Source organism: Crinia signifera, chromosome 3 (assembly GCF_055691185.1).
Source record: "Crinia signifera chromosome 3, ASM5569118v1, whole genome shotgun sequence".
Taxonomy (NCBI): Eukaryota; Metazoa; Chordata; class Amphibia; order Anura; family Myobatrachidae; genus Crinia; species Crinia signifera.
The window spans coordinates 70,319,075-70,339,350 of NC_139219.1; positions in this window are offsets into that span (position 1 = coordinate 70,319,075).

Consider the following 20,276-nt stretch of genomic DNA (forward strand, 5'->3'; position numbering starts at 1 on the left):
ATCCATGCATGTGTACAGGGCTTTAGGTTCAATTATGGAACAAGATTCACTTTGGATTGTGTTCCTATTTTATGATTGGCCACTACAAGCACTGGTTTAACACTTTACATTGGCCATAAACGATTGTTTTTGGTCCTGGACCCAGGAGCAGTCTACTATAAAACAAATTAATCTTAAGTTTCAGTGCTCGTTACCCCAGAGGAGTTCTGAGGAACTTTTTTTTTTTTTACAAAAATCAATGGAGTGTTTGGAAATGTATGTTATTAAAATAAGGTTATTTTAGTGATAGAATCATGGCATGACAACCAGGTACAGCATAGCTGCTATTACAGCATGGATACATCTATGTGTCTCTTGGTACTGCAGGAGATGCTTGGAGTTGTAGGCTAGCTCTGTCATTTATGTGACATCAAGTGGAATAAAATGCAGGTTTTAAAAGTCATGGAATTATCCATGAAATCCTCCTGAGGAAGCCGGAAGCTTACTGATCCGGGGAAATGCGTTGTAAAAATCAATATAATAACTGCAGAATATTTGAGTTCTTCTTTATCCACTGATGCTTAACTTCATCTCCTGAAAGACATAGAGCACCACCTGAGTCTGGAAAAAGTTACATCTGCTGTTGGGATACCTAGCCAGATACCTAAAGAGACACACCAGCGAACCAGTGGTCACCATCAGGATCCTAGTAGCTCTTGAAATCACAGAGCAATCTATTCATCATAATGTCAGCTGTTTATCAACTACTGGAGGGCATTTGTCAATATTCCCGATATCCAGCAATCATCAGTGGAGCAATTTACAATTGGTAATATGTAACCTTTCCCATTTCATGGATAATTCCGTGACTTTTAAAACCTGCATTTTATACCACTTGATGTCACATAAGTGACACAACCCCCATCCTTTATTTTTATTTTTATGTATTTTGTTGTATATTATCTTGTTATTATATTGATTTTTACATTTTTCTTAAGTAGAGTTAATAAAAATGATTTAATATACTACCATTTGGGTAACAATCATTCAGCCAGTGCTGGCATACTGTGTTTTTATTCATTTTGAAAATTAGGGGAGTGCCAACCCCTTGCCAGCTGCTGATAATAGCGCACCCCACATTCTGAGCTCTGTACTTTGCGCACTATAAATATCATGAACCATGTATCCATTTTAACATACAATTCCCGACAGCCTGCAGAACTTCCCTTAGTTACATTCCAGGAATTGGGGAGCCTAAAAAAGGGCTGTCCTACAAATAGGCTGGGAGCAATGAAAGATGAGCGGGTGCAGGACGGGGTCCCCACAGTTGGGATCCCGACAGGCATTCACCCGACGTCGGGATCCCGACTGTCAAAACACAGACAGCCGGGTTCTCGACGGCAACCCGCTATTTTCCCTCATGGGGGTCCACGACCCCCCTAGAGGGAGAATAGAATAGGTGGCTCGCGTAGTGAGCCACCGTGCCCGCAGCGTGGTGAGCACAGCATGCCCGCAAGGGGCTTAGTGGCGCTCACCATGCTGTCTGGGTCCGGGCAGTCGGGATCCCGACGTCGGGATAATGACTATCGGGATCCCGACTGTTAGACCCCTATACCACACCCAGATGACTAAGGAGGCATCTAATAAGGTAATTTTTATGGTCCTGAGATATGGGTACTGGCCGGTGCTTCGTGAAGAGCGGAATGTGGTTGGGGGGAGGGTGGTGTGCTGTGAGGTGATTACTGAAGTGGGGGTTCTGTGGGCTGATTATTGAATGGGGGGGTTCCTGTTAGGTGAATATTGAAGGGGGGAGTGCATTTGAGCATTGTTAGATATTGCCCTATTGTTGCTGATTGTGAATGGGCCACAATAACCGTTCAAACATCAGGGTCCCAAAAAATTTATGTCTGCCACTGCCTGGACTACCGACCCAAGGCACCACTGGTTGAGCCTGGAGTTGTCAAACCTGTACGATAAAAAAATTATTATAATTTTAAAAATGTAAGAGCCCTTAACAACAGGCACTTAATTGACAACATTTTTCCACCAAAACTGTGAAACAATTTGTAATTTTTTAAAAATTAATAAACTATGTTTTTGATATATTTCAATATTTTATAAAAATATATATATTTACCTATTGGGTGTTTTGCACCCCACCTCCCAACTGCGTATCCTTAGGCCCCCATTGTAATTATACTTCCCACCCCCATCAAAAATATTCTCCCTAATGACAAAAGATCCCGAGAATTATCAACCTCCACACACCCCTGTGAAACAGCCCCTCGACGTCCCTGTGTGAAATAATAATGGGATAATTCACAATAAGGACTTTCCATCACAATTATCTCTAACATCTATAAAATTAAATATATTAAACCAATATGCAAACACTTGAAAAAAATATTTATGTAAAATTTGCTTATGAATTTAATTTATTGCTGGCAAAGCCAAAACAGTAGCACAATCAAAAAATAGCTGTGGTCATTAAGGTGCTGATCATGGAGGGTTGAATATCAGCAATATTAATTAACGTTGATGCAGTGCCACCATGAGGACCTGTACATTATCACTTCTAGTGTTTTATATTAGCTGGGAGAACAGTGGAGAGAACATAATGCTGTCCACATATGATGTTTGTCATAGCTGGTACATGATCATTTGTTCCCTTGTCTGGAAAACGAGTATGAATAAAATTACAATATTGAACCATTTTTATCTAAAATAAGAATAATTATAGGAATTAGTAAATGTCGTAATTTTTTCAATAAATATATAAAACCACATACTGTACCTTTCCGTAAGGGGTAAGGCAATGTACCCTCAAGGATGTTCTAAAGATGTTCTAATGGGGAAAGAAATGACAGTGTAAGAAGGGTGTGGATCATTGGGCTGACTGTCTAGGTCAATAGTCACAAGGTCAACCACTATTGTTCAACAGGCAAAAGGTCGACACGTGAAAAAGGTCAACACACAATAGGTAGACATTGATGATAGGATGGAATTTTTTTGTATATGTCAACATATGTTGACATGGCCCCTCAATTAGTGTATGCATCTTCTCCCTTCGGGCACGGTGCCTTCATACGCTTGGCAAGTCAGTTTTAAAAAGAATACATATCATTAAAAAACTCATGTCGACCTTTTAGCGTGTCGATCATTACCATGTCGACCTTTTGCTTGTATCAACCTTTTATCTATGTCAACCTATGACATGTTGACCATTTTCTTGTGTTGACTTATTGCCTGTGGAACCAGTGTAAGAAGGACAGGTTATCTTTAAAGGTACTCTCTGGCTACAAAGATGCTTCATTTAATTGGCACAGGTAATGGGGCCTACACACATAGTGATTAAGGCATATTTTCTAAGGGATCTCACTTGATGGCATAGAAAATGTCCATGTGTAGAGGCCATAGCAATAGTGTTGTGCAGCGCCGCGCGTGTCACTATCGCCCCATTGATTAATAACAGCATGATGGATATTAATCGATCAGGGCCACCGGAGTACACTGGCCCTGACAAATCACTCAGCACACAGCGCTGACACATCACTGTGTGCTGAGCGATGTTGCTGAGCCTTCTGAGCGATCTAGCCAGGGGCGTAACTATAGCACCGCAGCCCCCGCCACCGCGGGGGGGCGCTGTGCATGTGGTGGCGCCGGGGGCTGTGGTGCTATAGTTAAACCGCCCCCCCCAATCCCCCGCAGACTGTCACTTACCTATCGCGCTGGTCCCGGCGGCTCCGTTCTTCTGCTGAGGAACACCACAAAATGGCCGCCCCCATATAGCACATAGTTCTCTGAAACTGTCTGCTGTATGGGGGCGGCCATTTTCTGGTGGTCCTCAGCAGAAGAACGGAGCCACCGGGACCAGCGCGATAGGTAAGGCTGTGGGGGATTGAGGGGGGGTTTGCATAGGCGGCGGGGCGGCGGGGTAGGGGTGCTCGGCGGGGCGGCGGGGTAGGGGTGCTCAGCGGGGCGGCGACGGGGGCGGGGGGGCGCCCAAAACGTAGCTATGCCACTGGATCTAGCAATGTTATGTTGGTGTGTGTGTAGGCGCCTTAAGTGTGTATATAAATCATAGTTTTTTATATTATCTCTCTGTAGACTACAAACAAAGCCATGGGGTTGTGCATGTTTTCCTGCAGATTTGAATGCTCTACCAGGAACCGAATATGTACTATAGATGACTTATGTATATGATTATATCAATCCTATTGTAGTATACCACTGTCAGACAACATACAACTACAATCTAGACTTGAGGTAGCCAATTCCAGTCCTCGAGAGCTACCAACAGTGCATGTTTTCCAGAGCACCTCACAGATTCGCAAGTGAAGTAATTAGCTCCACCTGTGGATCTTTTAAAATGTGTCAGTGAGTAACGAGTGCACCTTTGCAGCAGCTAGGTTATGGGCCCCATACATCAGCAATCACAATTAATGGATTTCCAGATCCAGAGATTTTTTGGCCAGATAAATGGATTCTACAATCTATTTGACTTTCCCACACATTACAGATTTATTTCAGTGATCGGCAGATTTTTCCATCTAAAGATTGCATCTTCATATCTGGAAATTGCCCAATCGATTGTCATTTCAGCTGTTCATAATGTAAATAGATGAAGAAGATGAATTTGGAATGCCCACACATATAAAAAAGATCCGCAGATCATACCAGATTATTAAGCATGTTTAAAAATCTGAATAAGCAATCGATTGGCGATCCCTATTAATTTTTGATTGGGATTGCCAAAAGGGGGAGCACACACATCTAAAATTAATTGTGGCAATCATCTCCAGATCTCAGGATTGTCACAATTAATTGCTGATGTATGGGGCCCATTATCTGGAAAATGTGAACTGTTGGTAGCTCTCAAGGACTGGAGTTGGCTACCACTGGTCTAGACCTACAACATACAAAATCTACAACTCAGCAGCTGTGAGAGGAAATAGATGGAATATGGGAAAGAGAGGGAAAGCAATGCAATCTCTACTGAGCAGGGAAAGTATGGATGTCACATTGACAAAACTATTTTTTTTACACTAATTTGTAATAGCTTATATTGGTCATTTAACTACTTTAGGCTGCAAAATGCAGAGCTATAAATATTGCTTTGTTTTCTAGATAGTGTTAAACATTAAACTACTTGAAGGTACAAGTGGCACTTTCCTTCAGAAGCTAGTTACATGTCTATTGTCTTGAAGAAAATAAGCATCTGTAATCAGCATCTATTATTCACTGGGGACACTCCTAATGACTCCAATCAAGTGTATTTATTATCTTGTCAGCCAACCTGCTAATAATGATATAATGCTTCTGTACAGGTCACATATCAAAGGTTATTGCAGACCACAATGGACTTTACACATGAAACTAAGCTGCAGATTGCAAAAGCCGCTGCTTCTTTGTGTATTTAAACACAACATTTAAAAAGGCAACTACACTGACAGCAAACCACCCCATAACATTGCCCTTTTTGAGCTTTAAACCCTTCTAGTTGCAGTGACTTTTGTAAGCTGGTGCTTAGTAAATAAACTCTGAACTACTCACAGTTTAACAGTTTTATTACACATAAACACTGAAAAAATAAAACAGATTGATTTTGCAGTGTAATTGATTGCTGCTTTAAAAAAATGGGATAACTCTCACAAAATCTCTCACTTTCTGATTCTCACACCCTCTTACATCTGGCCCAATATGTCAGTGAACAATGTCATTCACAGAAATATCGTTTAAACGCACCCACCGACTGGTTTGAGATATATAAGGTATTGGTGGGTAAATACTGGCCAATATATTGGTCATTCTGGCAAATAGTTTCTATATCACTAGGCGATGGTGGGGTGTACATCAAATATATCTGTGAACATCATCATTTACGGACACATTGTATCGGCTGTGCAGCACAGCCAATGGCCTATATATCTGAAGATGAAGCAATGCATCTGGCCGGGTGTATCGCCCATACACTTGCTGTGGGGACTGAAGAGAAATCTGGAAGGCCAAATTCATATGCCCACATAGCTGTGATGTCAGGATGACACATTGAGTAAGTGTGTATACTTAACTGAATCGGCCCCTCGGGAGGCACAGCGGCAAGTCAGCCATCAAGTTGTACACAGCTTAAAATTCAGCTTGCTCAGATAGCCAATGCTGGAAACATCACGATCGATGGTGATCCGATACATGCCACACTGGTTCTGCAAAACAGTCATGAGGCGTCTTTTCTCCTCAGATGCCCCTTGCAGCATTATCATATTAGTTGTACAGTGTTGCAAAGTTGTACCGTACAACTATGAATCAGGCCCTTAGGACCTAATTCAGACCATCAGATTTTGGTGTTATTTTGTTTCTGTGCAGGGCAAATACTGGCTGCATTATTTTTACATGGCAATCTAGATTTCAGCTTCAACACGCCCCACCCAAATCTAACTCTAAATGCACATATTACATCTGCCCCACCTCGATACCCCCCCTGCATCCCAAAATGCGGTAAAAACCCTGATGCTCAAGCTTCTAATGAAATGAGGTTATGTCGCCCATAGCAAACATAACAGTGACATAACAGTGATTACAGTTATTTTACATTTCCTACTCAGATAAAGAGCATATAGAGCAACTATTTTACTTTCTTACGCTAGTTGTGTATTAAATCCTTACAGAACACAATGTAAAGGTATTTGCTCGTTTCCAGGCATTTCATCAGATCAAGAATCATTACTAATATAATAAGCTATTTCCTATGTCTTCATTAAGGTAAGGTTTCATTGGGGTGGTGGACCTGAGAATACACCTCCCTGTGGAATCCACCTGAGACAGTATCTCCTGGGCATATGTTGATCATTTATCAGTTCTAACAGGAAAGGAAAAGAGAGTAAATCTCCAGCTGTTCCAATGGCAAACGTCCAGCTAAGAGGCCAAAGAAGAATGACAGGGCTGAGAATGATCAGGAAATAAAGGTCAATTGGGCGTGTAGAGGAAAACCATAGAGGAGGAAAGTGTGAGGAGTGAAAATGATTGGAGATGATGGGACAGATCTGGATAACAATGTGCATGGTCATACAACAGTTTTGCCTGTATTTTATATGGTACAGGATAAAACAAGCAGACAGCAGACAAGGGGCCGGATGCACTAAGCTTCAAAAATGATAAAATGGAGAGTGATAAAAAACCAAGCAATCAGCTCCTGTCTGACATTTTTCATCCACTGTCTGTGACATGGCAGGTAGGAGCTGATTGGCTGGCTGTTTATCTCCATTTTTTATTACATTTGAAGTTTAGTGCACCAGGCCCTATATGAGTGACAAGTTCATCTACATTGTCACTGAGTCCTGAGGCGCCAACTTACCACTTTTCTTTAGCTGCCATTATTGCAGGCTTGTCAGCACCATTTGTGGGGTGGGCCGCGGTGGCTCTGTGATGTCACATGGTGGCCCGGCCTCTGGCTTCTAAGCTTGGCTGCACAGCCAAGGGGCTACCCTTATCATGCAAAGCTCTCACATAATAGTAAGGGGAGATTCTTGGCATGTGAGACAGCCTTGCCCTGTGCAGGTAGCCCCCCTACATGATAGCACCAGAAACTGTAGCTTTACAATTACTTGCAAAACATTTACTCGTACTAAATCCGGCCCCTAGTCCCAAGAGGAGGTGGACCCTAGACAGTGGGGCCCACTAATGGATTGACCTTGTAGTCCAGTGGGCTAGTCCAATCCTGGCACCTGCTTTATGCTCATTTGTAAGACAGATTTTTTGTAGATGGTGGTACAGAAGTCAAGTGCCCTTGTTTGTGTTAGGAAACCAACAAAAGCATACAAACTCCACAGCATGGCCTTATGGGAACTGAAGTCCTCAGTGCTGACTGTGGGCCACACCTCATCCTGTGCGCTCTCTGCAATGCAGTCACAGTCACAAGTGTATGATGCAGGGGTACTGGCAGGGATCCAGTTTCGTCCTTTTCAGAGGGTAATGTGAAAAGAAGCCCATAGGCTTCTAACGGATAACACCATGGGTAACGTTACGCACCTGGTCTAAGTTCCAAAATGTATCACATTCTGAAACTCAGGGCCTGATTAAAGATTCCAGGCTAATACACATGCAGCTCCCCTTGTAATACTGCTAATCACATGTGAACAAGCGCTCATATAACACAGGTTATACAACTGGCAGGTAGGATCTAATGCTTCTGGCGTGTAATGGAGACTTTGGCTTTAGGCTGCCTGGCTGGCACTGTAGCACAATGTACATAAAGTAATGGTTTCAGCAGTAAAGGTCCATACACACTGAGGGCGGGATGTATTAATATACATCGCCGCCCTTCGCCGCCCCCCCGCCGCGATGCTGCCGCATATGTACTAACATATGCGGCTGGCATCGCTGTGCGGTGACGGAGGCCCCCCGCAATACCTGTACTGTGGTGTGCGGGGGGGTCTCCGTCACCTCCCTGCCGCCACGCTCTCCCCTCACGCCGGGGACAGCTATGCATGCTGTCCCCGACGCTTCCTCCTCCCCCCTGCAGCCGGAAGGATGTCCGGCTGCTTCACTAGGGGGAGGCAGGGCTTACCTTCCGGGGTCCAGGAGGACCCTTCAGGAAGGTAAGCCTGAGGGGGGGTCGGCGAGGCAGCGGGTTTGCGTCGGCGGGCGGCGAAAAGAAGCCCATAGGCTTCTATAGGGTATCGCCACCCAAAGGTGGCGATACCCTACACTGCGGTATTATTTTTGATACATTGGAAAAGGCGGTAAAACCGGTGTTTTACCGCATTTTCCATTTGATACATCTCGCCCTGAGCGACTATGCCCAGCGTGTATGGACAGCGATGATCGCTATCATCGCTGGTGGGAAAGCAGCTTGGTGCATACACACTGAGCGGCTTTCCTCCTGCCCGGCACTGACAGAGGAGAGAGGATGGCGTTGCATAACGCAGAGCTATGCAATGCCATCCTCAAAGCCGCTCATCTGCTGGTATAACCAGCAGATAAGTGGCTCTCCCAGCGATGATGCAGGAGCACGCAGCAGCATTCACCGTTCAACCTGCTGTTTTGAGTGGCTTTCAGCTCAAAGCCGCCCAGTGTGTATGGGCCTTAAGGCTGGCAGTTACCTTAAAAACTTTACCCCCCACAGTACACCAGGATGGGTGATAGCAAACAAGCATGGAATAAATGAGGCCTTCGTTTTATTCCTAGGCTATAACCTGCAAGGCGCCATCCTCCCCCTGTCCTAGCACCCTAGGATGCAGCCTAATCAGCCTATTGGTTAGTCAGGTACTGCCAAATCTTGATACATAGGCAATGTGGTTTGACCACAAAATGCATGTTGATGCATCCCGTCTCATTGAGTCAGTGACAAGGCGCCCCGGTGTAGGAAATCATACAGTGGCATGTACTAAGGATAGTGCAGATCATGGAGGCAGCGCTAGAACCCCACCCCCAGACCCCAGATCCTAGCCTGCATCCTGATAGTTCATCAGACACTGGTATTATAGCATTGTGCAATGCTTGTTATATAACCTTATGGGTAAGCTATCTTTTATTAAAAATAAAGAAATAAAATGTAATGATCTATAACATAGCTTACAGTATATCTACTACCGGTGTGGTTTGGTCAGGTCAAAGATATTTGTAATAGAACATAGCTGCTGCCAGAGACACTGGTGTATCAGGGCTGCCATGTACTGTATGTCCGTGTCTGACTGGTACAGCGGTTGCTAAGTGGGTCACATTGTTATTGTGTTTCAGCCTGTAACTAATCTCATTGTTTATACTAATGACTTCAATAAAAAGAAAGTATTAAAAAAGATTATCGTGAGTCACATTGCAAACATACACACATACACAAAACGTATAACCCTAGTTATTCCTGCACCGCTATACTGGCTGCAAAACTGCTTTTCTGAACAAATGTAACAGCTATTTCCCTAATATTACTGAATAGTGGCAGTTAGGATGGAAAGCCCCACATGCTGGCTGTTTATATTAGACATGCATTAAACAAATACTGTATTTTCTAGGCAATATCAATATAAGAAAGCGTACAATAGATTTCACAGAACCGCACTGGAGCCAAGTGCCCACAGTTTTGCTGCTGACGGTAAGTAGCTTCGTGGCACAAGAAAATAATTGAATAATACACTAATAGAGATAACGGAAATGCAGAGAGATGAGTGAACAAAAAACAGAAATTTTGACAGAAGTAATAATAATATAATAATAATAATAATACAAATAAAAGTACAAAAAAATAAAAATAAACTAAACAAACAAAGCATGAGCCATGGCAACTACATCACTGTGCACTGTGATTTGTCTGTTTTACTCTTATAAAATAATCCTCAGTGGTTCCGGCATATGTGTTATATGTGTCACGTTTAGCCCAGTACACAGATCCCATAGCAGGCCTGTGATGCACTGATTAAAAAAAAAAATTGCAGGACTGATCTGGAACCGATTTTTTTCAACTCGATCCCCTCTTCAGATGCAGTACAAGAGGTAATAGAGTTGTATCATAAAATAAAACAGCAGTAAGAAAAAGATGGGGTTGTGCAACGGGATCTGAATAATTTATGTGGTTTATGCAATGCGATTGGCACTTGGTTCTACAATATGGATAGCAGTATGACATACTGCGTGAAACGTCAATCTGCCTCTGGCTCAGGCTCAGCAATGACTGAAATAGAGGCATTCACATGATATGCCCACAGTCAGGATGCCCGTAGACAAAAGGCTGACCCTGGAATCCTGATACTGAGAATCCCGGCAGGGGCTCCATTACTCACATAACCCTCTCCCCCCAACCCTTGCCAGTAGCCTAACCCTAACCCTTCCCCTCCTGCAGCTTGACCATAACCCTACCCACTAGTGCCTAAACCTAACCCTCATACCCCCACCTAAACCTAACCCTCATACCCCCCACCTAAACCTAACCCTCATACCCCCACCTAAATCTAACCCTCATACCCCCCCACCTAAACCTAACCCTCATACACCCCCACCTAAACCTAACCCTCATACCCCCCACCTAAACCTAACCCTCATACCCCCACCTAAACCTAACCCTCATACCCCCACCTAAACCTAACCCTCATACCCCCCCACCTAAACCTAACCCTCATACACCTCCACCTAAACCTAACCCTCATACCCTCCCACCTAAACCTAACCCTCATACCCCCACCTAAACCTAACCCTCATACACCCCCACCTAAACCTAACCCTCATACCCCCCTAAACCTAACCCTCATACCCCCCACCTAAACCTAACCCTCATACCCCCCTACCTAAACCAAACTCCCCACCTGCAGCATAATCTTAACCCCCCCTCCTGTAAGTGCCTAAACCTACCCCTCCCTCCCCACAGCCTAAACTCCCCCTCCCACAGTCTAACCCTAAGTCTTCCTACAAGTTCCTAAAACCTGCTCACACTTTCTTTCCCTAGCCACATGCTAGCCCACCCCACATACTTATCGATCGGGGTGCTGGCTATCGTCATCCTGATCCTTTTTGAAGTTCCAGTCGGGATGCCGGCATTGGTATATTAAACACATCTCGATACACTATTTATTTGTACAGTTCCAGATTAAGGCTATTGTGGGGGGGTCACTTTAGACAGGATATATGTACATGAATACACACACACACACACATATATACATATATATATATATAGAGAGAGAGGTAGACGGCCTGGCACTCCCTCAGCTGGGATTCAGTACCTGGGTGCCTTCTGGAACAAACAGGTAGTCTCGTAAGAAGGAACAGACAGCGGCACTCCAAGGGTTTTCAACAGCGTGTATTAAAGCAAACCAACGTTTCGGGGTATCATTCACCCCTTTGTCAAGGTTTAAGTGCAATAACAAGATATATATATATCTCACGCATTGATTATTGCAATAGTCTCCTTATTGGCCTTCCCCAATACAGACTCTCACCACTACAGTCCATTATGAATGCAGCTGCAAGGCTAATCTTCCTAGCCAGACGTTCATCGTCTGCAAAGCTACTCTGTCAGTCACTTCACTGTTTACCTGTAGTCTACCATATTCAATACAAAATTATTTAACTTACACACAAAGCCATAAACCAAACTACAACAACATACATATCTTCTCTTATCTCAAAATATCACCCAACACGACCTCTACGCTCCTCCCAAGATCTGCGTCTCTCATCCACACTTATTACTCGCTCCCATTCCCGACTGCAGGACTTTCTTCAGGCTGCACCCACTCTGTGGAATGCCCTCCCAAGCACAATAAGACTCTCCTCCAGTCTCCAAACCTATAAGCGTTCCCTAAAAACTCATCTCTTCAGGCAAGCTTATCAAATTCCAGAACGAGTCATAGAACCTTGCATTCTGGTGGAATTGATGCAATAAAGAATACAGTATCTATCCTTATGTATCAATGCCTATATACCTATAGATTGTAAGCTTGCGAGCAGGGCCCTCCTACCTTTTGACTCTGTATATACCCTATTTGTTGTACAGTATCACTGTCTCCTTTGTAAAGCGCAACGGAATATGCTGCGCTATATAAGAAACTGTTAAATAAATAAAATAGAATATATATATAGAGAGAGAGAGAGGCAAAGTATGGTGCAGCACTCCATCATAATATACTAGAAGTAAATTTAATAGCAACGATTCCATGCTGCATCTGCATTGTCATCAGGCTGCTGCAGATCCATCAATCTCTAAATCATTCCAGTATTGCTACACCCCCCACCACCCAGTTAGCAGTTATATTTCCATTTTGATATTGGTGCAGAATGATGTCCAGACAGTGGGGATTCCAGCGGTCAGTATACCGACATCAGAATCCTGACTGTTTAAATGCCCAACAGCCGGAATACTGACTTACAGGGGCTAGTCTCCATCGTGGGGTACTCTATCAATGTCGCCTACAATCAGCAGCAAAATACAGTGCTAATGATTGTTGGAGGGAGAAGGGGCTCAAACCACAGGCAGCACCAGTATACAATGGGCCGTATTCAATGCTCTTTTGCGAGCTGTGACAGCGAGTAGTGCTGATTGCTCGCCGTGACAGTTTGCGGGTCAGTATTCAACCGACCCCATGCACACGCCATTTCCACCTCGCTGGTTTTTTACAGTGAGGTGGAAACAGCGCGTGCGGACGCCAAAACAGCGAGGCTTGCGGATAATGCAGCGGGCTCCTGGCATTAGCCATGAACCTCGCCATTTGGGGAAATCCTTGCCAGTGAGGATCCCCCGGAATGTTGAATCGGGTGAGCAGCTGGTGCAGGGGTTAAACGGCAATGGTGGCTTGATTTTGTTGATCCTCACAGTTTAACCCGCTCGCCGGCCACACTGAATACGGCCCAATATCTATACCCCAGTCTACACTGTATGTGTTGCTGATGCTAGAGCAGGGAGCGAAATCCATCAATATGAATGTAAATTGCAGGGTGCTGTATCCTCTCTGGACATGGGGGTTGCGGAACCCCCACTAAAAGTAGGAATCACAGCTGATAAATATATATATACAGGTTGAGTATCCCCTATCCGAAATGCTCAGGACCACGAGCATTCCGGATAGGGGAATTTTGCGGTTTTTGGAATATTTTTTTTAAAGCATACTTACCTGTCCCCTGATGGTGTCCGGTGGTCCCTCGGCGTCCACGCAGTCCCTGGGCGTCCACAGCAGGCCTCCGGCATCTTCTCCGGGTCTCCAGCGGTCCCAGGAATGCATTGCGCGAGTGTGCGCGCGCACCGGTGACGTCACCGGCGCGCGCGCACACTCGCGCAATGCATTCCTGGGACCGCTGGAGACCCTGGAGAAGATGCCGGAGGTCTGCTGTGGACGCCCGGGGACTTGGTAAGTATAAAAAGAGGGTTAGGGGGGGTTAAAAAAAAAATTTGAATGATTCCAAAAAACACGGTTTTTGGAATAATTCGGATAAGGGATGTCCGGATACAGGATACTCAACCTGTGTATATATATATATATATATATATATATATATATATATATATACCTCCAATCCTGGTCACAGGAATAAACGGCACTCTGAAGACTGATTAAGTTATCAACTTATATTTTCAAAACATGGCAGGAGAACGTTTCGGGGTATGAGCCCCGTCCTCAGCTCCGACCTACAGCACACAAACAGGGTACAATACATACATTTATACTCACAAGTCGCTTTGCTTGGCCCAGGAGCCGCCGCACACGCCGTCTCACCAGCCGGAAGTCGTCATCACAGGCATCCGGCGTGACCAGCAAGCTGCGTTGCTCAGCAACCGCTAGCCTGCGTGTCACCACCAGGAAGCCCAGTGACACGCATAACCCGGCAAGGAGCACGGGCGTGTGTGACTGCTAACCCCAGGCCAGCCTGCAACTAGATACTACAGGGGTACGGAGGAACGGCACCAGATCCTACCTGCAAGTGTGGTGCGGGGTCTGAGAGGCTGTCACAAGAGAGAGTGTGACGCTCATCTCGATCTCACCTCTAATCCCGTTTCCATCTAACTTACAGCGTTGAATCTGGGCACTCTATCATCCGGGCGTCCCTGTAGAAAAATACAAAAAAGAAAAAAGAGTTACATACAAAAAGATTTTATATCAGGTGTGAGGCAAAATGCCATAGATACAGCAATAAGAAATATCACAGAAAAAACAATGACAGAAAACATAAATATGGGGTAAATATCATGAACAGATATACTTAGAGAAACTAGGAATAGACAGCTACCTTCTACATGCTACATGAGACTATTCCAATTTAATTTATCATTGAGTCCATCAGGCCTGATGGTACCCAATTTAAAAATCCATTTGGATTCAAGGATCAATAATTTCTTAGCCCTGTCTCCACCCCTCATGGTTTCTTTCACATGATCAATAATAAAATATTGCAGAGAGGAGATAAGATGCTTTTTACTTTTGAAATGGCGTGCTACAGGGCGATCTATCAGCCTGCCTGAATTGGACAGACTAATGTCGGACCTGTGCAACGCCATTCGATCACGGAATGGACGCGTGGTCTGTCCGATGTAGTAAAGACCACATGGACAGACAATCGCGTATACCACAAAAGAGGATCTACATGTGAGGACAAATCTTATGTCAAACATTTTGTCAGAGTGGGGGTGCTTAAATTGTCTGCAAGATACCATGTGTTTGCAGGTTGCACATGAGAAACAACTATAGCATCCTGGAGGTTTAAAATACGTGTTAACGGGTCTAGGGATACCCATTGCAGTAATATCGGTCTTTACCAAACGGTCCCTGAGATTTGCTCCCCTTTTAAAAGCCGCCAATGGCCTAATGGTCCGGAAGACTGGTAAATCCGGGTCAGTTTTTACAATTGGCCATAATGCATTGGTGGCATGTCTAATTATGGGACTACTTACAGAGAATTCACTGGACCATGGTAACACAGCAGATGGATTACGTAACTTAGGAGTAAATAATTGAGCCCTAGGCATATTCAGGACCTTAGCTTTCTGTGTTTCTAGTGTGGCACGATCATACCCTCTACATACAAATCTCTCAATGAGATCATTCAGCCGAGATTCGATGCAGGTGGCATCACTCATAATACGGGAGACTCTCATCATCTGTGACAGCGGTAACCCGCGTTTCAGGGCTGGAGGGTGATGGCTGAGTAAAAAGCATCCTATCTCCTCTCTGCAATATTTTATTATTGATCATGTGAAAGAAACCATGAGGGGTGGAGACAGGGCTAAGAAATTATTGATCCTTGAATCCAAATGGATTTTTAAATTGGGTACCATCAGGCCTGATGGACTCAATGATAAATTAAATTGGAATAGTCTCATGTAGCATGTAGAAGGTAGCTGTCTATTCCTAGTTTCTCTAAGTATATCTGTTCATGATATTTACCCCATATTTATGTTTTCTGTCATTGTTTTTTCTGTGATATTTCTTATTGCTGTATCTATGGCATTTTGCCTCACACCTGATATAAAATCTTTTTGTATGTAACTCTTTTTTCTTTTTTGTATTTTTCTACAGGGACGCCCGGATGATAGAGTGCACAGATTCAACGCTGTAAGTTAGATGGAAACGGGATTAGAGGTGAGATCGAGATGAGCGTCACACTCTCTCTTGTGACAGCCTCTCAGACCCCGCACCACACTTGCAGGTAGGATCTGGTGCCGTTCCTCCGTACCCCTGTAGTATCTAGTTGCAGGCTGGCCTGGGGTTAGCAGTCACACACGCCCGTGCTCCTTGCCGGGTTATGCGTGTCACTGGGCTTCCTGGTGGTGACACGCAGGCTAGCGGTTGCTGAGCAACGCAGCTTGCTGGTCACGCCGGATGCCTGTGATGACGACTTCCGGCTGGTGAGACGGCGTGTGCGGCGGCTCCTGGGCCAAGCAAAGTGACTTGTGAGTATAAATGTATGTATTGTACCCTGTTTGTGTGCTGTAGGTCGGAGCTGAGGACGGGGCTCATACCCCGAAACGTTCTCCTGCCATGTTTTGAAAATATAAGTTGATAACTTAATCAGTCTTCAGAGTGCCGTTTATTCCTGTGACCAGGATTGGAGGTATATATGCATCACATTCGGGCACCTGAAGCAAGCTGCACCATTATCATAACGGAGTGCCGGCAGAAGTGGAGTTGTATATATATATATATATATAATACAGGGTGGGGGGGCGTGGCTTAGCTGCTGAACAGAGCAGACGTGCCTGGCTTAAGCTCCCACTTTGATCCCGGAAAAAACGATAAAAACCTATAAAAAGACCAAGCCAATTCCCCAAGAATACTGCCCTTATCTCCCCCAGCACCCCACTTGCCTCTGACGGAGTCTGCTGAGCCGGGGAGCTCTTTTCAGGGCTCTCGCGGGTTGCGGCCTGTCGGGGGACCGGAGCCGGGACCTCGATTTCGTGCAAGGGGTCGCCGGCGGTGGAGCCCCACCAAGCAGCGGTGACACAAGACGGAGACTGGCGACTAGAAGAGGCGCCTCCACGAGAAGACGCCAGCCGAGTCCAGAGCCGCGAGGCGCCCGGGACTGCTCATCACACGCGCCGTCGGGTGGGCCGCAGCCGCGCCTGCACACAGCACCCGGAAGCCGGAGCTCCGGGAAGAGAAGGAGAGAGACGCGGCGGGCGGCTAATTAACTGACATTAATTAACAAAGTGTCTCTGGCTGACACCAGAGACACTGGACTATCACAGCGGCCGCGGCGCTACCGACCACTCTCCAAGGGGCACAAGAGTAAGTACCCAGCAGGGGACCCCCACCTCCTGATAAATCCCGCTGTAGGTGGGCGAGACACAGGGAAAAGAAAAAGAAAGCAGTCATATTTGGCTGACGGGGGATACTCCGATCCTCCTGTAGGCAACTGGTTTACCCAGGGGTGAAGAAGAAACTCCAGACCCCCTCCCATAATCCTGGTAGCAGCGGCGGCCATCTTGGGTGAGGCAGCACCTGCAACTAAGACATATATTCTGTGACACATAGATGATAAAGGCGTCTGACCCTCTCTCACCTTAATTAAGCTGCCGTAGTGAAGATACCCACTCCATCCAATGCTTTTTGGAAACTTGGGGACTGACAGCACCCTTAAACAACTTTCCCTGCCCCCCCTATCTGCTTAAACGTCCACCTCTCACTGCTATCTCCTGCATCCCAAGAAAAAGGAAAAAAAAAAAAAAAAGAGAGAGGTCTCTCAAGATACAACCACAAGAGATAGGGCTACTACTATTTAAGGGACCTGAACAGATATTATAGGGGAGAGCTCTGATACTACCCCTCGGTTTCCACACCCAGCCACAGAACCCCTCCCTTGGAAACAAGCACTCATAGAAACGCAACCCGACCACCACACAAGCATGTGACCGGAAAGGCTTTGCAATGAAGCCGTGTGCTCTTTGATGTCACCCTAAGACCACTCAGGGGGGGAGTGGCGGCTGAACCCTAACATGCCAAAGCTACACAAATGATGCGTGAAATGAGATTTGCGAACTATAGCTAACCATAGACCATTAATCTGAATACTAAAGTCTCACTCTACCATTGGTGAATTTCTAGCAATCCCCTATGCTTGGTCGAGAGTTTTGAAACTACAAGATGCTCCTTATTCCATGAGTGAGCATACATGAGTTCCAAGACACGCAGGGGAAAAAGAGGTAGCTCCCGCTCTTCTCGTACATTGCCTAACACTGACCTCCGAAAATACCTGAGCTCACAGAAAGATCGCGAAATGGCGTCCCGATCAAATCCTGCTTCCCCAGCCCATTACTCAGTATCAGAGACCTCACTAGAACCGGGAGAGCCATCCCCGCTCTTGGCACAACCTGACAAGCATGACCTTCAAAAAATTTTCAAGCTTCTCCAAACACTCCCTACTAAAGCAGATGTCCCCACAAAAGAGGACTTCGCCTCCCTAGAAGATAAACTGAGAGAGGCGGTTCGTGCTGAAGTTTCCAATCTTAAACAAGAGATGACCCAACTAGGCTCTCGAGTGGAATCCCTGGAATCAGCAGGAGAAAAGACTGATGCCTTCAACAAATCTTTAGTAGATACCATTAGATCGCAGGCAGAAGAAATACAGTCCCTCCGCGAGCACCTCGATGATATTGATAATAGAGGACGTAGGAACAATCTGAGAGTCAGAGGTATCCCAGAAGACATTTCTCCACAAGGTCTCAAAGATGTCCTTACCAAAATCTTTAATGAAGTACTGGAGAACAACCCTAATGACTCAATTGTCTTTGATAGAGCCCATAGAGCATTACGCCCTAGAGGCTTGCAGTCTGAACGTCCAAGGGATGTGATTTGTAGACTGCACTACTTTGCCCAGAAAGAGGAGATCCTAAGGAAAATACGCAACTTAGATAGTCTCGAGTTCGACGGTCACCCTGTCCAGGTGTTTCAAGATCTCTCCTGGCTCACGTTGCAGACCCGACGACAGATCAAACCCTTGACGGATACCTTAAGGAAAATGAATATTAAATATAGATGGGGATACCCCTTCAGTGTCACAGCATCAAATGAAGGGAAAACCGCAACCCTCCGGAAACCCGAAGATGTGGACTCCTTTTGTGCAACCCTGGGACTCCCACCAATTAAGACCCCTGAATGGCGCTCACTTTGCTCCCAGATTTCACCTCCTTCGGCCCCTAAGATGAACCCTCCATTTCAGATTGTCGAGAGATCACCGAAATCTCATCATCAGTCACAGGCACCAAAATCCCCACGTTCCTCCTCTTCTACACAATCGATAACCTGACCTACACTAAGCATATCAGTTTACATCCGATCCGTGGGAAATTTCAAGGAGAACAGAGAACTTCAATGGCTATCCTTATGATTGAAACCCACGGACATAGATAAGTAACCTCTACAGGGAAGAACATTCCTATTGCTTAGGTCTAATTAACCTGTATAATGTCTCAATCCATTTTGCTAGTTAAACCTTTCTTGCAGGAAAAGTTTCCCTGCCTCTTCTGGAGAACTCAGTTACCAGAAGCAAAAGTGAGACCATATATAGCTTAAAGGTGGAACCTCCTACAATTCAGGAGCTCATGTTGTTACTCCTTTTTTTTTTCCTGTTGTCTGCAAATAAGGTTAGACACCTCTACTGTTCAAAAATGTTACCCTCTTAGTTCGCATATCTTGCATGAATCTTATAAACTACAGATTATAATCATTACTGGCATAATCCTTTATAATGGTTGATTGCTTTGTCAAAGTTTGCATCTATGTTTTTTTTTTTTTTTAGGTGTGCTCGGGATAGGCCTCATACCCCCCCCTGTTGCCCCCATATACACTGCACTCCACGGTCCCAATCACAGGGACGAGAGTGTTTTCGCTCTCTCCTAGTGAAATGGGAGCAGTGTTGCCGTTTTTGTTCTGGCTATTTATATCTCTTCTAATGTTTGACAGATATATGTTTTCATCTTCTGCCCTCTTTCTGCCCCCCCCCTTCTGCAATGTTCCTCACCCCCCTTTCTACCCACCTCCCCCGCTGCGTCCCTCAGACCAAACCACGCAGTGACTACGTTATTCTGAACCATTATGACTAACTTTAAAGTTCTATCCATAAACACTAAGGGCCTAAACATTCCTGAGAAAAGATCCAGAGTACTAAGGGAATTGAAGATAGAAAAAGCAGACATAGCGTTCTTACAAGAGACGCATTTTAGGGAGGGGGCTTCACCTCCTCTTAGGAATAGGGATTTCCCTGTGGGTTTCTTCTCAAATAACCCGCTGGGGAAAACTCTAGGAGTAGCTATCCTGTTCTCTCGCCATATGGATGTTACTGACATAGTCTCTCACCAATTAATTCCAGGAAGAGCTTTGCTAATA